Source organism: Lactuca sativa, chromosome 5 (assembly GCF_002870075.4).
Source record: "Lactuca sativa cultivar Salinas chromosome 5, Lsat_Salinas_v11, whole genome shotgun sequence".
NCBI classification, from domain to species: domain Eukaryota; kingdom Viridiplantae; phylum Streptophyta; class Magnoliopsida; order Asterales; family Asteraceae; genus Lactuca; species Lactuca sativa.
The window spans coordinates 236,196,883-236,202,882 of NC_056627.2; positions in this window are offsets into that span (position 1 = coordinate 236,196,883).

A 6,000-nucleotide genomic window follows, 5' to 3' on the forward strand; every position below is an offset into this window, starting at 1 on the left:
TCGGGTAACTCCTCCGGGAACACGTCAGCAAACTCCCTAACTACTTGAACCTTTGAAACTGAAATCTGATCACTGACCCGCGTATCCACCACATATGTTAGATATCTCATACACCCGTGCTGAATGTATTGTCAAGCTCTGGCACCTGAAGAAAACCCTGATACCAATCTGGTGCCCTCGCCATAGACAATCACTTCTACCCCACTCGCTGACCCTCCCAGTCAATCATGGCACCGAAGCAATTAAGCTAGTCCATACCCACGATCACACACACATCCCCCATGGGAATCGGAATCAAGTCTAACGGGAAAGATACCCCAAAGATCTCCAACATGCAACCGGTAGACTGAAGAAGCGGAAACCCCGTGTTTGTTGGCGATAGAGACTCACAACAGACACTCTAGCTGTCCTACTGGCAACCCAAACTCCTTACTAAATGTTTGAGAGAAAAATGACCGACTCGCCCCGAAGTCAAATAATACCAAAGTATGTAAGGAGTTTAGTAAAAACGTACCTAATCACAGGTACAAACATCTAAGCATAAAATAGATATAATCAATAAGATAAAGGATAGAAACATACCAGCAACCACATCTGGTGCTGCCCTGGCCTCCTCTACCGTAAGCTGGAAGGCGCATCCTTGAGCCCTCGGGGGCGCTGCTATACCCTGACTCCCGTCAATAATCCTCAGTGTAGCTAGTGCCGGCATGGCGGCTAGTAGGGGACACTGGACCTTCATATGGACCACCTTCTCACAATGGTAACAAAGTCTAACTCCAGAAGCTGGAGTCTGCTACCTTCAATCCCTGGCCAGGTGGCCCTGCTTGCCACATTTATGGCACCCGCTCCCTGATCGGCAAACCCCCGAATGAACCTTTCTGCACTTCTCACAAGTGTGACCCGATTGACCTCCAGACCTAGTATCAGCGGTCTTGGACCGCTTCGGTGCCGGTTGTGACTGCGTCGTGGCCTGACTCTACTCTCATAAATGTAACTCAATCTCCAGCTCACGCCGCCTAACGGCCTCCTATAAATCCAACAGTGTATCACATCGCTAGGTAGCAAGAAATTGACGGATATCAATCTTGAGCATGCTAATATAACATGTCATCTGAGCCTGATCAGATGCAAACTCCAGGCAAAACATCGCCCTCTTAGTGAACATGCGGGTAATCACCATCACCGACTCCGTACCCTGTCTCAAATCCAAAAACTCCTGTGACAGTCGCTCGCACTCAACCCGTGGAATATAGCGAGCGCGGAACATCTACCTAAACTGCTCCCAAGTAACCGCAACTCTTTGATCATCCATATATGACCCAATCATCAACCTCCACCAGTCCTTTGCCCCAAAACTCAGCAAGTTCAGGGCACATCTAACCTTCTAGTCAACAGGACATGAGCACATGAAGAAACATCCATCCATGTCAGAAAACCACCTCATGGATATGATCGGATCCTGATTCCCATTAAAAGTTAGGGGCTTCTTGTTAACGAAGTCTCGGTACTGAAAAGCCCGAGTGGCTCCTCCCCCTACCGTTGTTACAGCTTCTGTAGCTGCTGCGGCAACCATATTAGCAAGAGCTACATATATGTCATCAAAATACTCCATCATGGTGGTCTTAATAGACCCGAACATCTCCAGAATCTGTCCCCGGACAATCTCGACCACCTCCTCATGGATGATCTCCCTGACACGATCCTCTATCAACACTGGCCCACCCTGGCCGATAGTCTTAGGTGCTGTCATGGCATCCTGACTGCCCTGCCCTGATCCCGATCCGGATCCAGTCATAAAATGACTCGTAACCACCATACTAAAAATACACCAGGAAGATATCAGATAATCCGCATAAATAACAGGGAACCAACTCCCAACTAAACCCTAGGGCTAGTGACTTCCTTGCTACACGTATGGATCCTATGCTTTTAGTAGTACGAGCCCATACTACCTTCCACACCTACCCATATTTGTCTCAAGTATCATCACAACACCCTAAAAATATACATATGCATGGTGATCGCTCAATCCTCACTTCTAGAGGAAAGCTAACTATTTCATAACTGGCCTACTGACCCCGCATAACTCACCCATCCATGAAAGTTCCACCAACGATGCAGCACTAGCGTATGCTATCCATACATAACACCGGACCCTATAGACATTCAAATACTCGGTCCTCTACTCTAAGCTCACAACCAAACAAGGAACAGGAAATAAAGCTAAACCAAATATTCTCAGGTAATAAGATCTTAATTATGTACAGCCTATGATGCATACATTAAGCGACTATAGTAAGATGTCAGTTTCATATAGAGAAATCGTAGGCTATCAGGCATCATATAATCAGGCAATTCGATCATGCAATTCCTGAAGATCCCTAGCCTAGTACTAGCATGTTGTTATCATATCTCAATATCAAATAACTGCATGGCATCTTGGGGTCAACTTACTGGATCCAACTGATCGTACACTCTACACCCACCTTCAATTATTTTGAAAACTGTTTTGAAAATCTTTTCCTTAGCTTGAGACTGGATTCACATAAGTGTTCCTCAAATTCACTCAAACCAAGGCTCTAATACCAACTTGTAACATCCATAAAAATCATGCCAAATTTAAACTTTTTCAACCATTTCAAAACCAATAATTATTACAAAACTTTTTTTCAAAATATTTTAAACATCAGAGTATCCCAGAAATCCAAATCATAAAACATGAGGAGGTGTACAATCACGCCTTTGCCTTTCCGTGATCATTTGAAGTACCTGAAACAAAATCCAAAACCATAAGCGCGAAGCTTAGTGAGTTCCCCCAAAATACCCATACATACAACAATATACACATAATCACAAAAAACATACTATAGGTCCAATCAACCATCGGGTTGGAATACCCCAGGCCCTCAACCATCGGGTTGGAATGCCAACATACTAAGGGTCCAGTCATCCTCAGGATGAAATACCCTCGACCCACAACCATCGAGATGGAATGCCCACACACTACAAGTCCAATCATCCTCGGGATGGAATACTCATGGCCCACAACCATCGGGTTGGATTGCCCAGGTCTATTGGCTCCCACACAAAGAAGATATGCCTCAACCACCAATCAAACATGTGCACATATATATTAGATAATCACATTACAGTTTGTAGACAGACAAACCGATCTAACAAATCATATGCCGCACCCCCAAACCAGAACGGCGTAAATGTTTGGGGGTGGATGACGTCATATGTAGTATCACAACCATTGCATCATAGTAATCATAGTAAACACAACCATTACATTGAATATATATATATATATATATATATATATATATATATATATATATATATATATATATATATATATATATATATATATGAAAAGGTATTTACATCTGTTTTGATTAAAACATCAAAAGTATAATCTAAAGAAAAAGACGAGACTCTATACACTCCATCTTCTCAAAACTCCAAAAGGTACCTGTCTACTGATTTGCTGAGAATACAAGAAGTTTTGAAAGAGTATCAGCATAAAGCTGGTGAGCTCATAAGCATGTTTTCGAGAGGAAATTTGGTTAATGAATCAATAAATGTATTTGTATGCTTCCAAGAAAATCCATTATTTTCTAAAACATGTATTTTGTTACTGAATCTCATTGAGTGTATTGCGCATTTTTTGATCGAATAAGAACCTCTTTTTACAGGAAAAACTCTAATTATCACCAGTATGTATAGTAGGTTTGGAAAGATCTGAAATTGTAATACGTATAGTAGTTCTATTACTTTATAATAAAACTAATTAAAGTTATTTCTGAAAATACATTAATCGTATTTTCTTAGTACCAAATTTATGAGTTGTTATAACCATACTTGACCATTGAATTGCCTGAACGACGTTCTTCAGGCGTAGGAATCGAAATGACTTTGTCACCCAGGCCTGTCGGCCTAACTATAGCTAGCAGTTATGGTACGAGATTGTCAATCTCGTAAAGATTTATACACAAACTCATGTTCCCCCTCGAAGAGACTCTGGTTATAATCTCAGGACTTTTGATAGTACTTAGGTAAGTACGCGAAGAATGCTCACTTATAAAATGCTATACCAACGATTACATGTAAATTAAAATGAATCCATTAAATTTTAACATACTGTCTATATGTTTCATAAACTACACATTTAATGGTTTGTATGTCTGGCTGTGGTGAATCTATAAACTATACAATGATATGTTAATTGTTCCATAAACTATACCTGTTATAGTTTATACGTTCTTTCATGCATTCGATTCATGTTTTACATTGAAATTTCTGTGTTTATGATGAAAACTTCCTTTATGCTCAACATAGTACAAAAGGGATAAAGTATCTATAAAAGTATAGAAATTGTATGATTATATCAATTGCATCTGTGTTAAGTTTATTGAAAAATCACTTTTGTATAAGTGTCACAAAATCATTTATGTTTGGCTTGTATCCCCCCCTGAAAACAATTAAAAATTATAAAAGCATAGGGCTATGAACTCACCGTTTGATGTGTGATTCGAATGTAAGATCGATATAAGATGTTGAGTGTCAAGTGAAGCCTCGAAGACAATTGACTCCTATTTAACATGTAATGTCACATATATAATTCAAATTAGGGTATTTCACGACTAGACATTATAGGAAAGCATCCTAAGGACTTGGAAACACTTGAACTAAGTGTTAAAACCATATGTGATTGAGTGAGGGAGGTGTACGGCTACACTAAGGGTGTGTACGGCCCATGAGTATATGGTCGTACACTCATGAAGAGGTGTGTTTTTGAGGTGTTTACAAGGTCTTAACTAGCATCCAAGAAGTGTTCTAGGTCCCATGCTTAGTTGTAATGCAAGTGTGAGGTCAATAAAGATCATCAAAGTGGGTTTACGGCCCTTGGAGGTGTGTGCGGTCGTACAAGGGGTGTGTGTCCGTACACCCTTCATGTTCATGCTAAAGTTGTCGACTTTAAGGTTAATCAAGGCTAGGATCAAAGGCTTAGCATGTCCAACTCGATGATAGGGGCCAAACTCTCCCTTTGGAGGGCCTTTAAGGCGTGTACGGCCAACCCTATGAAGGTGTGCGGCCGTACTCCTTCAAAGGATGAAGAACAAGGTTGAAACTTGATGAACCAAGGCTTGAATCAAGAGGTCTTTAAGTATAACAAGCTAAAGGATAGAATACTTACGCTTTTGAAGCCTTGGAGGGTTCACGGGTGAAGAAACTTGAGAGAAAATGGAGTGGTGTGCAGCCAAGGGAAGAAAGGAATGAAGGAAGGGAGGTCTACTCATATATATATATATATATATATATATATATATATATATATATATATATATATATATATATATATAGGGGTGGGTGACCCACCACCTTGAGTGTGCGGCCATGAGGGGGGTGTATGATCATACACCCATGTGTATGGTCGTACACTCCTCCTAAAGTAGTGTATGGCCCGAAATGCTACTTTACGACTTCGTTAACTCATCCCTAATCTCAACCTTGGTTGTATGCAAGCTTAGATCACTTAAACGAACCCTTAAATAGTGCTAAAAGATAACGAAAACGAGTTTAACATTGATCGAATTGAATATTTATACAAGATAGAATTTTCGGGTTGTCACATCATAACAGCATAATAGCATCCTATCTACAAGGATACCGATCTAACAGATCATACTAGCATAACATCATCCTGCCTACAAGGATACTGATCTAACAGATAATAACAACATAATACCATCCTATTTACCAGGATACTGATCTAACAGATCATACTAGCATAACATATCAGGATAACAACCCAAAAGGGTCGGCTTTGGTGCCTTAGACCCTTGAGTATAGTGAGGAAAACTCACCTTACAAATGTCGAATTGTAGTGATAAGGTCAAACACTCGAATCACATCCATGAACTCGACCACCTATATTCACTATAGGACCACTTCCATAAATTCCCAATTTACTAAAATACCCCCAGAAGTCAAACT